This window comes from Lissotriton vulgaris, chromosome 2_1 (genome assembly GCF_964263255.1).
Source record: "Lissotriton vulgaris chromosome 2_1, aLisVul1.2, whole genome shotgun sequence".
NCBI lineage: Eukaryota > Metazoa > Chordata > Amphibia > Caudata > Salamandridae > Lissotriton > Lissotriton vulgaris.
The window spans coordinates 447,312,670-447,331,360 of NC_141687.1; positions in this window are offsets into that span (position 1 = coordinate 447,312,670).

Consider the following 18,691-nt stretch of genomic DNA (forward strand, 5'->3'; position numbering starts at 1 on the left):
CTCAAGTTTACCCTTGCTCCATCACAGATGCGCCGCATTTACAATACAGAACTCCAGCACTGTTCCAAACCTGCCTATGTCTAAGATGGTGGGTCAAGCCTTACGCCTGCTTCAAGCAGGAGTAAAGTTTTGAAGCAGCGCGGTCGGAAAAGTGGCTGAGTGAAATCTTGTAGATTTCACTCAGCTACTTTTGCAAGGCGTTCCTGCCCTGCTCCGGAACACCCACATGAAACCTGACGCATGTTTCATGTTGCGCAGGGCTTCACAACGTGACGCATCTCCCTGGATGCGTCACGTTGTAAATACGCCGCAGCATGGCGCTGGCTTTACGCTGCCATTGCTTCACAGAAGTGACACAACGGCAGTGCAAAAGTTGCGTACGGGGCTTGTAAATCTGCCCATAAGTCTTGGGATTGACTTATCTAAGAGTTCATTAGAATTTAAACTTTATGGGATCTAGTCACAAAAGTAAATATGCAAGTTTATATTTCCTTTTGGATATTTACTAATAAACGTAGATGGATGTCTACACTTGCTGGTTGTTCAACATATCCGAGAGTAGATTCACAGTGTTTCATTGTGACTGGGTCTAGTAGAATAAATACACGTTAAACCAAAAACTGAAAACTTTCTAGAGTTTCAATTTAAGGAAATATTAACAAAATTAATATTTAATACACCATATTTTCCCTCATAAGCTTTCTTGGTTATTCATTTATAGGTCAGAATATTATTTCTTCAGTGGAAAGGAGGAGCTATTGTGCCTCCGTTTTTGAAAACCATATTTTCATGACTTCCTTTGCTCAGTAAGGGTCACTGCCATACGTGCCCCTAATGTTAAATACCGGTTCTCAAGTTGTTTGGTCTTAGGCTACCTATTCGGGACCTGGTTTGAGTGGAAATTACCATTTCTACCCATATCGGGTTTAGCAGAATATTTGTAGGGGGCGCCTACATATAGGCGTATTCGTGGTCAGCATATCCTGAAGTGAGCAGGCCCCAATCTATTTTATTCTGTTAGTAGGAAGGATGCAGGAGTGAGAATGGGCTGCAGTGCACAATGCATGCAAGCAACTGCTAGCATTATGCTGGCAGAAACCTGAGGAAATACAAAATCAATCTGACAGAGCCAATTCCCCTCGATATAACCTGCAGATGGTGAATATATGAGACCACTAAGTGCATACAGACGGATTTAATGACTCTTTTTGGCTCCATAGCTAAATCCTTTTGAGCACAATCCAAAGCGATGCGGAAACGGTAACGAGCCATCTCTTGGATGTGACTGGCATGCGAATGTAGCCGCGCTCCATGCTCTGACTTGGGTTTTGCTAACAATGTAATTTACATTTGATTTATAGTGCGGCTATTGCGAGATTTCTGATTGGAGTCAACCCGCCACACAATAGATCTACATGACTGACAGGTGGGCCATTGTGCGTGACTGATATCGGAGGTACACAGAACAGTTCTGAGAGGTGGGCACTTTATGCACGGGAAAATGTGCTGTCCATGCTAGATGCACGAATTGAACCCTGTCACTGAATAATTCATCGTCTTTATTGATAGGTGCATTTCTTTTCACTATAAAATGTGGCAACTACAATGAGGGTGGTTGATTTCCTTTATGTGGGTTCTATTCCCTCGTTTTGCGGGGGAGGGCAAGATGGCGCTAAAGTGATTGTCTGCTGCAATCGAAGGAGAAAAATAGAAAACACTGAAAAACAAATGCAGGCTTATAGATAGTTAACAGTGAAAATGTGCATGTTTTTTACTTCGGGGTTCACAGTGGTGACATCAGACAGCTGGGGTTAATTAATGTTCCAATGCATACATGAAAAATTGTTGTTTTTTCGAAAGTGCACAATAATAGAGCTTAATCTGCTTTTAAGAGTCAGCCAACTCTAAATTTGGCCTCCAGATCAGCAAATACTAATGGCTGAAGGATTAGTGCACCAGTGGTCACTTTTTAATTTTTTTTGCAAAGTGGGGGGTCTATCTTCGGAGAATAAAAATGTATGTCATGCACTGGAAGTGTACCTTACTAAATGAGGCCTTGCCAGTTTCTGAATGTGACACATTAGAAATCAGATAATTCCTTATCCAAACTCGCTTAACAAGCATCTTCTACCTGACTGCCTATAAATCACACTTTACACGTTTTCTTCACATGCACAGCACCTTACCCCATTATGTAAATGTTGATGGATTTTCCAAACCTGTTGAAGAAATGTACCATCGACTGTCTGATGTCTGGATGAGCTACTATATTTCTGTAGATATGCAATTACACAAGACATGATTTTCCATGATGTGAGATTCCATGCTGGATGGAATTATGAATATTACACACTGACTAGTGACTATGTGTACGCTCCTTTACACCTTCTCAAATTCTTTGCTCGTTCTCTCTTCAATCTGTCCCTTAGCTTTGAGTGTTTTCTCTAGGGTTCTGTGTAAATCAGTTGCCCCATCTCTGGGCAAAAAGGTCCGCGAAGTAACATTGTATTGTATCCGACTGGGGCAGAGAATCCATCATGAAATGTCATTGAGAAGTGTGCACCTCATCGTCCAAGAGTACTTAAGGCCATATGTATGAACACATTTTCCCATAGACACAGAAAGGGTAAAACCCTTTGATACATCAAGCCCTTAGTTCCTTCATCGGAGGAATGACACGATGCTTAAATGCCACTGCCAAAATTGCAAAGCAAACAATTCAAGATAGTGTTAGTTTGTGGCTATCTTCAAGGTATGTTAGCCATAGTACTTAATTTGTGTTTGGCATTGGTCTTGTGTTTGGGGCCCAAGGGCCATATTGCAGTAAGGATGCACTGTCCCTCTTTTTGCCACAGCACACCTTTAACTAACTCTTACTGCACTGCCACCAGGGCATCCACTAACTCATGCTGCCCTGGGCGCAGTGGATTGGTGGAAAGTCGACAGGCTGATTGTAGCAGCGGGTCCGCCTTTCATACTGCATCACTGCACCCACCTGCAGTGTGATGTCTTGGGTGGTCCGGGGGACTCCTTTATCCCTATCCAGTGGGATGTGGGCCCAAAATGATAATGGCTCCAGAAGCACATGGGAGGCAAGGTGACACTGACGTGAGGCAACTACTCCCACAGATAAGGGAGGTGGCGATCTGACATGGAGCGAGAGACTGCTGGAGCCGGTACTGGACCAGATGGGCATGCCTGAGCTAAATAAATAATAGCTGACGTGTGGCAGGAGGAGCAGAAGCAGCAGTAGCGGCAGCCCTTAGGCGAGACCACCAAGGTGGTAGAGACAGTCGCGAGTGGCGGGGCACCGCATGAGGGAGTCTGAAAGCAGCAGGAGTTTGGAGAGCAGCTTTTCCAGTGAGAAGAGACTGCAGCGGGCTACAGGAGGGAGCACCACAGAAGTGCAAGCAGGAACACAGACACCAGGGACACATCATCAAGGGGGCATGCAGCCACATCGGTGGCCCCATGCAGGTGGAGGCGTCCATGGTCACCAGAGGGCATGAAGGAGAGACACAGTTGTGAGAGGTATTCTACCTTCGTGAGCATCTAGCAGGCGCAAGCAGCTCCCACAGCAATAGTTGACAAGGACCGATGGCCACAACAGGGTGGACCCCCTGCGCCAGATGGGGATAAGTGCACGATTAGCAAGGGGGGTATGCTAGGTGAGTGCAGAGCGCATGGTGCACACGAGCAGTGGTGGTATGTGTCAGGAGCCTGCAGCACATGGGATAACCAACTATGGGATGCACATTGGCATAGTTAATGTGATGAGTACATTGCCAGTGCCCCCCACTGGACACACGTGGCATATGCACCCCCCCAATGGAGTGGTGGACATGGTAAGGAAAGGGAAACCAAAGAAACCAGATCACCCATTAGCAGAAACCACATGCAGCACGGACCCCGCTAGAACCAATCGGGATATAACGTATTAATCAATGGAATTTTGTCATTCCTACGACCAATAATATCAGTAGTTTAGCTACAGCCCAAAGTTGCAGTTGCAGACAGCCCGAGAGCCACCACTGGAACTACGTATATCTACATTGGTGGAAAAGGTTCTCACTACAAATCTACCATTTCCAATTTGGGAATATGAGGAGATATTGATCTCTTGATTCCCCATTACCATTCCTGTAAAAATATTGAAAAAGGAGAGGTCCTGAAGTAGGTGGTTCCAAGTAATTTGTATCCACTGATGGATTCCCAATGGCAACATAAGCATGGACACTAAATTGGAGGTATCTTCCCATGATTTGAGCTTTGTATGTCTTTTTAAGCTGGGATTGGGATGTATGTGATGTGTGAATGTGTGAGTATGGCATGTTAGGCTGTGATGGGATGCCGAGGTGTGATGAGATGTGAGGTTGATCACAATATGGGGAGATGTATTATTCATGCTTACCATGTGTACAAATTATAAAATATTGAATCACACATAAATGGAATTGTATATATAGTGCAAACATTTTTTTGTATTCCAATTTGTTTTACTCTGTAAAAAAATGATAATAATAAATAAGAATGTAAATAAATCGAACATTACTGCATTTATGTATTCCTATAGCAAAAGTTAGCCCAGTGAGCTATCAGTAGCCATTGTTAAATTGATATAGGTCCAGTGGGAGTGTTTTTCAGTCCATATTGCCATCATAGAATGGGACGATCAGGACATAGCAGGTTTCATGGAAAACATACTAGAATTCACTCCCCAGCACACGTCTATTGTAGTTCAGGTTTCCCAGTTTAGCTAAAACAACCAGTTTAACAGTATATAACAAATTAAGACACATATATGATCATCTCTTTCTTCTCTGGTATTTATTCAGGTGGGCCTTCACAACAGCTCCAAACAGTATGTTTGGAGCTGTATGGAGATTAAAAGAACAAGACTAAACAACTCATGTTACAAGGACCTGAAGGAGTGGCAGGGGGAAAAACTGAACATAAAATAGTACAAAAGTACATCTAAACAACACAGTAAAAGCACAATAAAAGTAAAGGCAGGTAAAAACCAGAGAGGGACGAAAGAATGGGAATTAAAGGCAAAAATGTGTTTATCAGAAGCGCTTTAACTTCCTTTTTTAAGTTAATAGTAGAAGGGATTGTCCTGATTTTTAGAGGCAGGGGGTTCCAAATTCTTTGGGCAATACCTGAGAAGGCTCGATCATAAGTTTTTGATTCATGAAATTTCTGCGGCATCAGCAGGAGGGTGCTGGTAATTCTGGAGGACCTGGAGTCCCTCGATAATACATGTTTTTGTGCGAGGTATAGTGGGGTGTTGTAGTGTATTATCTGGGTGACTTCCTTTTCATGGGCACACCAGACATCGAGCAATGCAGCATGATGGTGAAACTGCTGACAGCAACTCATGGTCCCGCTAGTGTAGGATAAGACAAGGGACCCCACTACACAACTGACAATCCTAGGGATAGAGCTGGATTTACAAGCAGCCTCTGGGGCAAAAAAAATCTGACCTAAGGCAAGATATTGAGATGCTATTGGCCAAGAAAAAGGCAATGCTCAAGGAACTACAGCAGTTGCTAGAGAATCTTAACTTTTCAGCCTGGGTCATCCGAGCAGGATGCGCATTTGCCAAACATTTGGCCGGGTAGATGAAGGGAATCACAAGGAAGCATCACATAGTCAGACTGACCAAGGAGTCAAAAGGGGCTTTCAGCAATTGCAGACATTCCTGAGTGATGGAAACCTGGGTGCCTGCGAACCAGCTAAAGCCTGTACACGGATGCATGCAGGGTTCACTGCCATTCTAGGCCCAGCATGGTATGACGTCAAGTGGCTCAAGAGCTGGCATGACAAAAAAAGGATGCACCTTGAACAGTTCCCGATAGTAATGGCATTCAAGCTTTGGCAAGAGCACATAACATACAGATAGGTGTTAATGTGGTTAGATAACCATGCAGTGGCAAAAGCAATAAACCTTGGGGTGGCAGGATGCCTAAGAGTGCTAGGGCTGCTCCAGTGTCTGGAAGACTCCCAGCTGGAGAACAACATAGCAATTAAAGCTAGGCATGAGTCAGGTTGTTACAACTTTATTACGGATGCCCTCTTTTGCTTTCAGTGGGAGAAGTTCCGCCCATTGGTGCCGTGGCCCGACGAGCAAATAACAGGACTTCCACCAGACTTATCGGACATGGCAGAGCTGACCGACAGTTTCAGGTGGACATAACATAATATGTGTATTTGTAAAGCACACATTCACCCAAGGGTATTTTGGCGCCGACCCCCAAAAGAACCTGCACCAGCGACAGGGTGGAATAATTCCTGCAATAGGGCATTCAGTCAGGGCAGATCCAGGGCATGGACTCAATCCCAACTAAGCGCCATAGCATATCACTTGAAACTGTACAGGAGGATAGATCCCATAAAAAACGAATTTTACTGCAACGTGACAATGGAGGGCTGGGGCTGCCTGCAACTAAAGAGTTGCAACACTGGGCTACCAATTGCCTTTGAGAATTTGATGGTGATATATGGCAATCTGCTGGGAATATGTAGATCCGCAAGGGAGACGGGCCTGTTCAAGGCAGCATTCAGCCAGGCTTTTTTCAGGGCATACAGGATGAGCAAGCTGTTGCCACCGGGTATGGCATGCCTCCATTTCGAGGACCTACACATGGGGTCAACACATATGGTGGCACTCCTGAGGAGGTTAATAGCCTACCAGGAAGGAAAAGGGAGGTACACACATCTGGAGTGTCACTCTGCAACTAAGCATTAACAGGTATTAAACACCCGCATTTACCCGCAGGTCAGAGCAGGGGGCACCTCCCTATTTCTACATGAGGATGGGAGCTAGTAGGTTTCAATTCACAATGGTACTGGGTAGCCCTGGAAAAACCGGGCCTCACACCAGCAGAAGTCTGGTCACACTTTTCCCTCACCTCTTCAGAAGCACCACCATGTGTGTGCCCCCAATTTGAAGGTCCTCCAAATGGAGGCATGCCGTACCCGGTGTCAACAGCTTGCTTATCCTGTATGCACTGAAGAATACATGATAGACATTCGGTAGCAAGGGAAACCTCGTAGCCGAAATTTGCTGTACCAAGTTAGGGACAGAAGTAAGGCTGTCACTGTCATGGTAGTTGATTAAAGTGATTTTTGACATCCATTAAAGAGACAATTGGGCGGGGTGTTAATAAAGGAACAAATACTTGAATAATGTGCCACCCAATCTTCTTCAACTACATTGGACTCTAAAGTGGGGTCTCTTTGTGTCTTAAAGTAGGGGGCATTAACTGCATCCAAGAACTATTTACTGTTTCCTGTTTCGGAGGTCACCTTTAATCTTGCCCAAATCTCGTCACTGAGTACCCTTTCTTGCCATTTTAAACTCCATGTGCAGCGATGCAATTAAAAATGTGTCTTTCGGTTAGCCCCTGAGTGCAATTGCCAGGGCCTTTCTTGATTTTGAATAAGATGTATCAAACCAGCCCTTTGCGCTTTTGGGTTTATACCGAGTTAACACGCTGGTTATGTGTTCTAGGATTTTAGTAAATCCTAGTTACTATACGCGGGGAGAGATATTCAAATCCAAGCAGGTTTATATGCCATCAAAAGAGTTGTTCACCATTTTAAAAAGGAATTTAGAACTATCAATCTGTGCCCACTTGAGCTGGTATCCATTTCTTTCTCGCAAAGAGTGGTGGATCAACGTCCTGCTCAGTGGGCACTTCTCTGGAGATGGATCATAACTCGCAGATTAGGATGGCATGATCACTAAAAATCGTAAATAGGGCGTCAACATTAGTATAGGTCTCATTAAGAAGGATTGAGACCAGCATAAAATCAATAGTTGCTTCGTTGTCAGAACATCAAAAGGTTTTTAACAGGGAGTCCCAGAGGGAAGAATAGTTATTCACAATCACCAAATTCCTGGCTGGAAGTATTCGATTAAGACTGTTACCATAGGTGCAGTGTGAAAAATGACATAACAGATTACCCGTAGGGTCCACCAAAGCACATACATTCTCTAGATTAGATTTACAAGGATGAATTTAAAATCTCCCAGCCATATATTATGCATGGGTTCCTTTAACCTTGGTAATATTTCTTCCAATTCCTTATTTACTTCGTCTAGGGCCTGGTACATATTAGGCCAAAAATTGTTATTGTAGAAGTTATTGTAGAAGTTAATTAAAAGCCAAATGCCTTCTTTAGCCAGCTCTGAAATAAGGATGTGGAAAAGCTGGCTCTTGTCTATAAACCTCTTTATTTTCAGGGCTGATGTGGTAAAGATCAGTGTTAAAATTGCGTCTGTTGCCCAGGATTCTTGGAAGGAAATTATATTGCAATTCTGCCAAGTTTTGACCCACTGGTAATCACCCAACTTATCTGTTATACCCACAACATTCCAGGATGCTAATACAAATGTACTAGGCTCTCTTGACTACAGGTATGACATACTAGGGACTCAGTATTGTCAGTTGGCATAGTTTGTAATAGGGAGAGCCCCATAGGTGGCCTTGGGGGCAGGCATTCGCAGAGGTCCATAACTGAGAGTGGGGCAAATCTATTCAAGGTAGGTATGCCCGAATTTCCCATGAGGTAAGATTTGTATGATCCTCGCTATAGTTCTGTATTGGTTCCAGAGCTATATGAGGGACAGGGGTATAAAAGTGACTTAAAGGAAGGGCTACAAACTGGGAGACCCGAGGTGGTACTCTGTGTAACTGAAACAAAAGTGATCTAGATATTGATGAGTTATTAAAGTTGAGTACCACACAATCACCTTCCAGGTTTTTTGGGGTCGGTCTCACCCACCTTACCCTTCTTGCCATAATAATATGAATGGCAAAGCGGGATTCTCCCCTCATCCAGCCTGTTTTATGGATAGGCAACCAGTGAAGAGATTTACAACTAACTGGATCGTGGATTCAAACTGACCTTCCCTCAGAATGGGGACATTACCTAAAACCAATACAAGGGAAGCCGCTAAAGGAGGTAGATGCAGCAGTTCAAACCTAATAAGGGCCTGGCACTCAATATTTTCCCCCTGATTTGAGCTGACAACATTGGCTCCCATGGTTTTACTTAAGTGTGGATACCATATGGGCCTATCCGAAGTAATACTACAAATTAGGGGGGAAGTAGTAATGAGTTCCCTTACATTAGAGGAGTTGCCAGTCCTTTGCACTATGCTGTTTAGCCCCTGTGGGGCAAAGGATGGAGCAAGAGTACCCAGGTTCATATTGCGACGAGGTACCTGATTCTTTCCTACGTGTGTCCTTTGCCCCTCTCCCATTGCCTCAGTGGAGTGTAATGTATGAGGGTGACCCTGCAAACCCAGACCCTCTAGTTTGGCCAGCCGCTCTTCAAGTTCAGAGAGCTTCAGCTGCAAGAGGGTTAGTGACACCATAACCACGGTCTTCAATTGTTTCCAAAATTCATCTGCCAGCTGGGAAGGCAGCAATGCCTGGTCAGAGGCCAATGAAGTAGGACTTTGCCCCTGTGCAAGATCGTCGTGACCTATAGGTTTTGTGAGTTTGGCTGAACAAGACCTTTCGTTGGTTTAGGTTTTTGTGCCTCCACGCTCCTCCTTCGCTTTACTGGAGGTTCACTCATTAGATCATCAAAAAAAAAAATCATCATTAAGTGACCTAGAAGCCTTGTCCGTTATTCCTATACTGGACCCATTTGGAGTATCAGAAGAGATATGGGCAACCAGGTCTGGTGGAGGGTGAGACAAAGGGGGGGGGTTATCCCAGTGGTGGGAGATAAGTGCAGGATGCTGCTCGAGTTATCAATGCCTCTAGAAGAATGTCTCTGCAGGGTGAGCGGGTCAAGTGAAAGACGCCTATCAGTTAAATGGATCTTATGAATAGGCTGTGGGGTTTTAGGTTTAAACCTATAATAACTGATAAAACCCCACTGAAAGAAAAATAGCCCTCACTGGTGAAAACATATAAACACTGAAAAAACACCTGCACAACCACAAACTAAATGCCATTCAAAGAAAGGAAAAAGAAAGTGAAAGAGTCATTTTGTTCTTACTGAAGGGGTCAATAAAATGTTACTTTGTTATACAAGCTAGTAGTAAGAAAGACTGGCTAACATTATTCTGCTTGAGTTTTGTTCTTTAGGGATGCCACTAAAATATTGTTTCTTCCTTCTTTTACTTTTTTCAGTTTTATGGCCTTTGGTCTAAAGATGCAGGGTTTAGTTTCACGTTTTAGGTTTAGTTCAATTATTTTATAAACTGTAGAGAAGCAGGACATATCAAACTCACATTTGATATTTTGGCTGCATTTGATTCTTTCACTGATAGGTAGAACGGCTAGTTTCATAAAAATCTTCCTAATATGTGTCATCACATTTACCCACAGAGAATGGGTAAAAACCCTTAATACATCAGACCATAGTTTCTAGTGGGACAGTATTGATAGTAAGTGAATTGCCAAAACCTCAGGCTTTAAACATTAAATGCAAGGTATATTGACAAGTATATATATCACTAAGCATCAGGGATAGTGGTGAAAACGTGACACCAGACTTTTGGAAAACATGGAACGCAGTGTCACTTGTTATGCTCTGCAAAAAAGGTTCTTTCCAAGTTCAACGTAGATTGGAGTGATAATATTTGTATTTGTAGTGATTCAGCTACGTATATAAAGAATTTGTGTGATGACCTGTCAAAATTTATTCCCGAGCTGAAGTGATTCCCTGTAGGAGATCCTTGCCACTTATTAGATGGTATGCTGAAAGCATCTTTACAATCTTCAGAGTTAATGAGGGATGCTATTGACTTTTTAGTCCATTCTGGTGCACTGTTTTCCTATGCCCAGGAACTAAAACGTAAATATTTATCAATTTGTGCTTTATGTGGCATCAAAGAAAGAGTCATCCCAACTGTGTCCCTTAGCTGATGGTTCTCAGCCCAATGGGCTATGAATGCTGAGAGGGCCTTTTCACAGAAGTTTACATGGGTAGGAAAGCACGAGCGCACATGACCAAAGACTCACTGAAGAAGTATTGTATGGTGTACTACAATAAGATTAATTTGCAAAAATCTCTTTGGACCTCATATATGCTATACGTACACTGTCTGTCTATATACCATGTTTTTTCAGTGCAGAAAGCAAGCAATGATAAAAGCGAAACGTCCCATAAACACCAGAAAAACACCTTTTCTGTTGTTTTTAGTGGCGTGAAAATGTGTAACCACTGATAACAACTGTTTTTTAAGATATTGAAAACACTGAAAAAACCCCACCAGAATTTACCAAAAATAGAAACTGAAAACAGGACAGCCTACTTATGAATAAGCATCGATTCAGCATGTGTGATAAAAGCGTCCAGGGTTCCTGCTACTCCAGTGCGATCGGGACGGCCCATGCACTTAGTCATTCTTGAATTTTTCGGTTTTTAAATAGGCGGGCTGAGGGAATGTTAATAACTGTTTAAAGTATTCAATAGTACAGTACCTGAAAGCTAAGGGTTTACTCTCTGTTGTGCCAGATGTTAGTGGGGAGGGGGGGGGGGGCAGCCTATCCTCTGGTGGGCGTGGATGGGACGCCCTTGGCCCGGGCTTTGCCCTGGCGTTGCCCGGGTGCGTCCACTCGCATGTCCCGCACTGTGGGACTCCAGGCATGCTTCTAAGCACAGTGATGGTGTAGGCAGCTGGGATTCCGAGTTCCGCCCAATTCGCGATGCTCCAAACGGGAGGAAACAAGCAGGCGCAGTAGAAACGCAGCTTCAGCCCCTCAGGACTCCAGGGGCCTCATTTATGAAAAGTGACGCATTGCTGCGTGAAAACAGAGATGCGTCACTTTCACTGCCCACTCCTTACGACATTCCTGATGCGTCATATTTAATGTATGCCGCATCATGCCGCAAGGAGTTACAGATACGTCAGTATTTCTGATTTATCTGTAAGCACAAAAGTGATGCATTGCTGGAGTGTGTCACAAAAGTGACGCAACTCCAGCAATGCGTCCTTTCACATTGGGAAAGCCCCATGTGAAAGGGCTTGCGTCAGTCTTACGCCTGCTGTGAGCCAGGCGCAAGATTTTGACGCAACAGCGTCCTAAAAGTGACTCAGTGAAATCTCATAGATTTCACTGCGTCACTATTACGAGGCTTTTTGCGGGGGAACGCCCCCTCTGCATACATTATACCTGTCGCAGGTATAATGTGGCGCAGGGGTTTAAAAAGTGACGCATCTACCTAGATGCGTCACTTTTTAAATATGGCGCAACGAGGCGCATTTTTTACACCGCTGGTGCGTCACAAAAAGTGACGCACCGGCGGCAAAAAACTGGCGCAAGGCCTTCATAAATAAGGCCTCTGGTGTGGTTTTAGGAACGTTGACGGTGTTGGAAGAGCTGGGACTACTGGGAATCCGAGTTCCTATCAATACGCGGTGCTCCCAGAGGGAGGAAACAAGCAGGAGCAGTGAAAACACGGCTAAAGCCCCGCAGGACTCCCGGTGCACTTTTAAGCATGGAGATGAAGTTGGCAGAGCTGGGGCTGCTGGGACTCCGGGTCCCTCCCAATTTGCGTTCTCCCAGTGGGAGGAAACAAGCAGGAGCAGTGGAAATGTGGCTACAGCACAGCAGGACTCCATGCGCGCTTTTAAGCACGGTGACGGTGTTGGCAGAGCTGAGGCTGCTGGGACTCTGAGTCCCTCCCAATTTGCGGTGCTCCCAGCAGGAGAAAGCAAGCAGGAGCAGTGGCAACGCCTTAGTTGTCATTTTTTACACGTTAACACTGTCTGGAAAAAGGTTTTTCCTCATTAGAACCAGTTTAGAATGCAAGTACAGCAGTAAGCAGCTGAAAAATGATGAGTAATCTTTTGCCAAGGACCTTCCACTGTGCAGCAAGACGTGCCAGGGGCGGCCTTAGGCATGTGCAAGCTGTGCACCTGCACAGGACCACCAAACCCCAGGGGCCACCACACTAATATATATCCTTAATATAATAATCCTCTGAGGATGGATGCATATTTGCGTGGCGGCCCCTGGCAGGGATTTGGTGGCCTCCGGCGATGTTCCACTTCCAAACACCCTGACCCCCCATCTTCACTGGCCTCCGCGCTCCGCCCCGCCCGGACCCCCTCTTCCGGGGCCCTCTGACCTACGCTCCCTGCCCAGGGCCACCATGAGCCTAGAGCAGCCCCTGGACGTGCTCACATTTTAAGTAACATATGATCCATTTAAGATGGCTTTTTGTTAAAATCTGGAAATTATGCAGCAGATGATGGATTTTTTGGGGAAATGTGACATCTATATTTGTGTGTAAAATGGTGCTGCTGCAAAATCACATAATTCCAGTAAACCTGACTATATTCCATTTCCGTCTGCTCATGTGACAAAATAAGCGAAATTTTTGGGAGAGAATAAAGCAGTCACCAAGGCCCCAAAGTGGGGGTATGTTCTTTAAGTTGCTTCTATTTAAATTATACATTGCCAGTGCTTTCTTTGTATAATAGGCACTTGCACTGCTCCTTTCCCTTTTGTATCAGTGTTGAGTTAGTGAAACTCAGCAAATTTTTTCAATTAAGAAGAGTCAAAAAGTTGCCATTTTCAGATTCTTTTGCCATTTTCAGATTTTGTTGCCATTTTCTGTTTTTTTTCTGTTGGCATATCGTACCGGAGGCATACCAAATAAGGTCGTCCTGTTTGGGAGCGTCTCAGGAACCATTATCATGTGAAGTCTGTACTTGGCTGGATTTCTTTACGCTGTGAGCATACGGGCTTTTACCTCTAAAAGTTGCCAAGTTCGGGAGTAACGTGGAAGCCATTATTATGTCGGTTGGATACTTGGCGGATTTTTCTTAACTTTGTGGTCTTACTGGCTCCCAATCTTCGAGCAAGCTGCTCCTTCTTCGACTTGCACTGCCAGAAATTGCTAATAAGGCAGTGCTCTTGGGACGCTGTGCCCACTACTGCGAGCTGAACAATTATCTAGGAATTGATGTCCAGTTTGCTCACCTATTGTGAAACACAGGGGCTTGGACTACTATAGCCATGCTCAGTACGTTATCCAGAAAAGCTTAAGAAGCCTCACCACACCACATACTACGTAGTCCTTTGAGCCTTGAAAAAGTCTTTTCAAGATGAAACACGTTCAAACTGTTCTTTCTGTCTCTACGTGTCAACATTGGTGAAGATCTGCAAATAAATCTTTTTACTGTCATTTGAGTGGTGCTATTGTTACTTAACAAAACTCTGACTTATTTCAATCAGTTGTGTAACTATGTTTGGGTTGTGCTCTGTCAACTAATGTATTATTGTGTATATATGGAGGGCATCCTACTTATAGTGTAGCACTGTGGATGGCATAGTGCTAGACATTGAGCATGCTGGAGTATATCCAGGTTCCTATAATACTTTGAGGCAAACAAATACAGAGGTGCTGGCTGATGCAAACCACTGCCATCAATCATTTTTTTACAATCATTACGAATTTGCCAAATTTGTCACAGTATCCTTTATCTGTTGAATAATTTAAAAGAAAATAGTTTTAAGCTCAAAGATGTCAAAGGTTCATAAAAACACAGTGGCACGTGTTGCTGCACAGTGGAAAGCCCATAGTAATGGTTGGCTAATCACCTTTCAGTTGCCTACTGCTGTATGTTGGTGTTAAACTGGTACCAACGAGGTGTTATCTTTGCCGAGACAGTGTTACAGTTAAACAAATGTAAAAATAAAGAAGTAATACTACTGTAAAATAAATAAAAACATACTATGCCTTTTCTTGCCACATAATTTAGCCAATACTACAGCATAATTTGGTTTTCCCTGCCCACATAATTCAAGTGGGCCCCAGGAATAAGTTAGAAGTACTGTCACAGTAGAAATAAAATAAAATAAACCACTACTAAGATATATATCCTGCTTGTATTTACATTCCGAATGACTTTTCCTAAAATTGCAAAAATCTTTGCACTGTTTCTGAGAGGAAACTGTTTTCACCTCTTAAATACTGTGTCAGCTTGTGGTCAAAATGTAGTGGGAGGGTCTTCAGTACTGCTGTTTACATCTGCACAGTAATAGCTACCACCCCTTGTTGCCTCACCCACGTCCCCAGGCACTTATGGTAGACCAAGACATTAGGCATTGATTGCGAGGCTGCAGTCATTAAGTAAAAGAAAAAAGGATTGTTTTTTTCTTGTGAATGGGCCTTGGTTAGGCCATGGTGCTATTGTGGGAGAGCTGGACCCTACCTGATCAACCCTTTAGAACAGGACCTTGTAAACACATGTGTAGAGATGCATATAAATGGAAAGAACTTATTCATGCATGAGCCTACAGAATGACGTAGTTATCCCTTCATATCCCTGATCCTGACAGGCAAGACATGTTGTAACAGAGGTTGTTCACAGATTGGCGTTGACCCCATTCCATGTCACTAGAGACCGCAGACGCGACTCACAGGCTACTGGCTTGCTGTTCCTGATATACAGCAGCCCACTTCAATAGGCCACTCTGATTTCGAGACAGCTCTGCGGTGCAAACATTTCAAACGCCTCCTTTAAGCGGTTACAGCCTTTATTATGTTGAGTCTGACCCAGCATCCAACTGCACAGACCGCTGCTGCTGCTGTTTGCATCCTTTACTCTCCTTTTACTTGGCCCGGACTTCTACTAGGTCTTCGCTTGGAACAAACCTCCCCCAAGTCACTCTGACCTGGATCTAGGCAAAATGTATACAAACATACCATTGTTAATGTCCTGATAGTGATCCTATATCTTTTGTAAGGATAAAAACGCTGCTGACTTGTTGTACACCATATACACTTCTTTATTTAATACTTATTATATGTAATGGTGTCTCCACTATATTTGGTTTGTCCTACCAAAATGTGTCTCATACAAACAATTTTCTCTGTCTGAGCCTTTTTGTTTCATGTTGTACATCCTTCCCCTAAGTTGGATACAGGCTTGTATCTCACTTTATTTGTTTCTTACTGAATTTTGTGTATATTTAAGCAACTATATATTAAAAATACCTGTCCACTGCACAGCTGTAAAATACAATACTGATTGGGTCCATATTTATTGTTTGCTCTCATTAATCCTTGTCTGGAGACCACTGTCTTTAGAAGTAAGTAGTTAGAAACAACAGCCACCTCAATGCACCCTTTTTCCTTTATTTTTTTTTTAATTTTTTTTTTGTATCCTCATTTGCCTGACCCACTCTTATTTAGCCTCCAACTGCCATCCACACAATCAAGGTGCAGGGTTTCCTCTGCACCCAATACTACAATTGATGGAAACCGGCAAGAGACGGCCTGAAGAGTATTGTGGGAAAAGATTCCAACCTTGACGTTTTAATCAATTGAACTAGCCGTTCGGAGCCAACTGGGGGGGCCTAGTTCTGGAGTTTCATGGCATAATCATAGGACCGGAAAAAAAAAACAAAAAAAAAAAAAAAAACCTTGGATACTGTCTCCAGCGGACCAAAACGTTCCAAAACATACGGCTACTTTCGCCACCTGATCTCCTCAAATCTGTTTTAGAGGTTGCTTAGAGAGACGACAGCCAGTTTGCATGTGTTGGTGCTAGATTTTCAGTCCAGACCTTGCATATCTCTCTTCTTGCAAGCAGTATGGCATAGAACAAAAATGACCTTGCGTGGCCCTTTATATTGTTGTCCCATCCAAATATAATCAAGGAAAGTGAGATCGAGATCGAAGTATTTAGGATGGACTCCAGAGTTACTTTAACTTCATTCCAAAACTGTGATATGTTGGGGCATTCCTTGAACATGTGAATATCTGAGGCTGCGGAAAGGCCACATTTGTTACATTTTTTGCCTGGGATAAATTTGGATAGTTTTAACGGTGTAAGATATGCTCGATGCATTGTGAAGAAGTGATTACGCCTTAGCCATGCAGGTTTGACGCATTTATATAATAAGGTGCATGAATTCTGCCAGGTTTCGATGCTCTGAGCCCCCAGATCTGAGCCCTATAGTTGTTCCGGGAGGGTGAAATCTCCGTCTATCTCTTCTAGCAGGCACCAGTACCACTGCGAGACCTCTTTACCCCCTGCTGGTTTCTTTTTTCTTTTCAACAAATATATCTAGAAAACCTTTTAGCTTGGTCATTGCTTATTTTTGGAAAAAGGGTATGAGGCAATCAGGACGGCTAAGCAAACCAAATACTAAGGACCAGATGTATCGAGAAATGCTTTTGCTATTCTGAAATAGCAAATTTCACCGATTTGCTGTTTTGGAATTGCAAAATGCCATGTATGTATGAATCACTATTGTTTTTGCGGTTCTTTAATGTTCCCTAATAGCGAATCGCACATTGTGATTTGCTATAAGGGGATGTATTCCCATTCATTTATATGGGCCTATAGGCCAATAGGCTCATAGTAATGAATTAGACATTGAGCTGTCTTGTTTCAAGGTCTATGTGAGAGGTGCTATTTGGTTTCTCTTTTTCCAAATAATAAGGTTGTGCAGTCGGTCCGTATGAGAGTAATGAAGGGTTTAGATCGTTGGAAAACGCACAGTGGCGGAATAAGCAAAGTGTGATAGTGAGACTGGGAGTCTGCTTTATGCCACAAAAGGTAAAGTGTGGGTTGCATTTTTGGAAAGTTCAACAGCCAGGGAGAGTGCACATCAGAACATGGTTGAGTGTGGCGCGAGGTCTGGTCAGGATTATTTTGGCAGACCATGTCGAGGAAGGTCAAGGAGAAGCTCCAGTTCTTGTGGAATATTATGCTTGGAAAACCGGCTGCGGGAGTCAAGTCCACAATGCTTGTATGTGAGATTATTAAAGAAGTCGGTGACCACCGCAGTGGCAACAGCAGACAAGCTCACGTGCTAATGCTGCCTGGAGTCGAGTAACCTCAATGTTTTCGAGCCATTATCGCCTTGACTGACTAAGAACAAGATCAATTAGAAGGTTCATTTAGTGAAATGAGAAATAATTCTGGGGCTTTGTGAATCTTGTATTAGAAACAGACGATCTGGTGAAAGTTGAGAAGCAGAACTCACACTTAAATCATGGCACAAATGTGTTGAGATTGAGGAACCACCAGGTTAACAGGGAGAGCGGAGGCAGAGCCAGACCCTTGGCTCGGTTTTAAGACCCTGTGCACCAGTATAGTACTGTGAATGATTGCCATGTACAGCTTGCCCTGCCCCTAAGTTCTCAGAAAACTGTGGTAAAGTCTCTTCAAAATTAAAAATAGCATATTTCTGTCATGATTAGTTAGTGCATCAGTTTATATCACTGCATATTAAAGCGATGGTTTTCAAACATGACGCTAGAAACATTCATGCCCTGCTCCAGCACGGACGAACATTCCATTAGTGAACTAATAGACACGTCTGCTGTCATGTGTGCCTTATATGTCAACTAGATTGTTATTATAGATGGACCGACATTATAGTCTATTAAACAAACATAAGAGGTTTCTATACTGCACCCATCTTGAGCTCACTTGTTTGAAATTGAAGCTCACTGAAAAAAAACTCCTAAAATCACAAAGTTTGGTCAAGCAAGAAATCCAGGATTGATGCCACGTTTTCTATGTTCTCGTTGTTCATTTTAGATTCTAAAATTCTACCATGTCCTTTCGTTTTACATCAAAGCACCCAGGGTTGGCGAAAGCTGCAAACCTTCGAGAATGCGAAAGGCCAGCAATTTAGCAGCATGTGACTTTTTACTTTTTTACAACAATTTGAAGAGTTTTAAGGCCTTATTT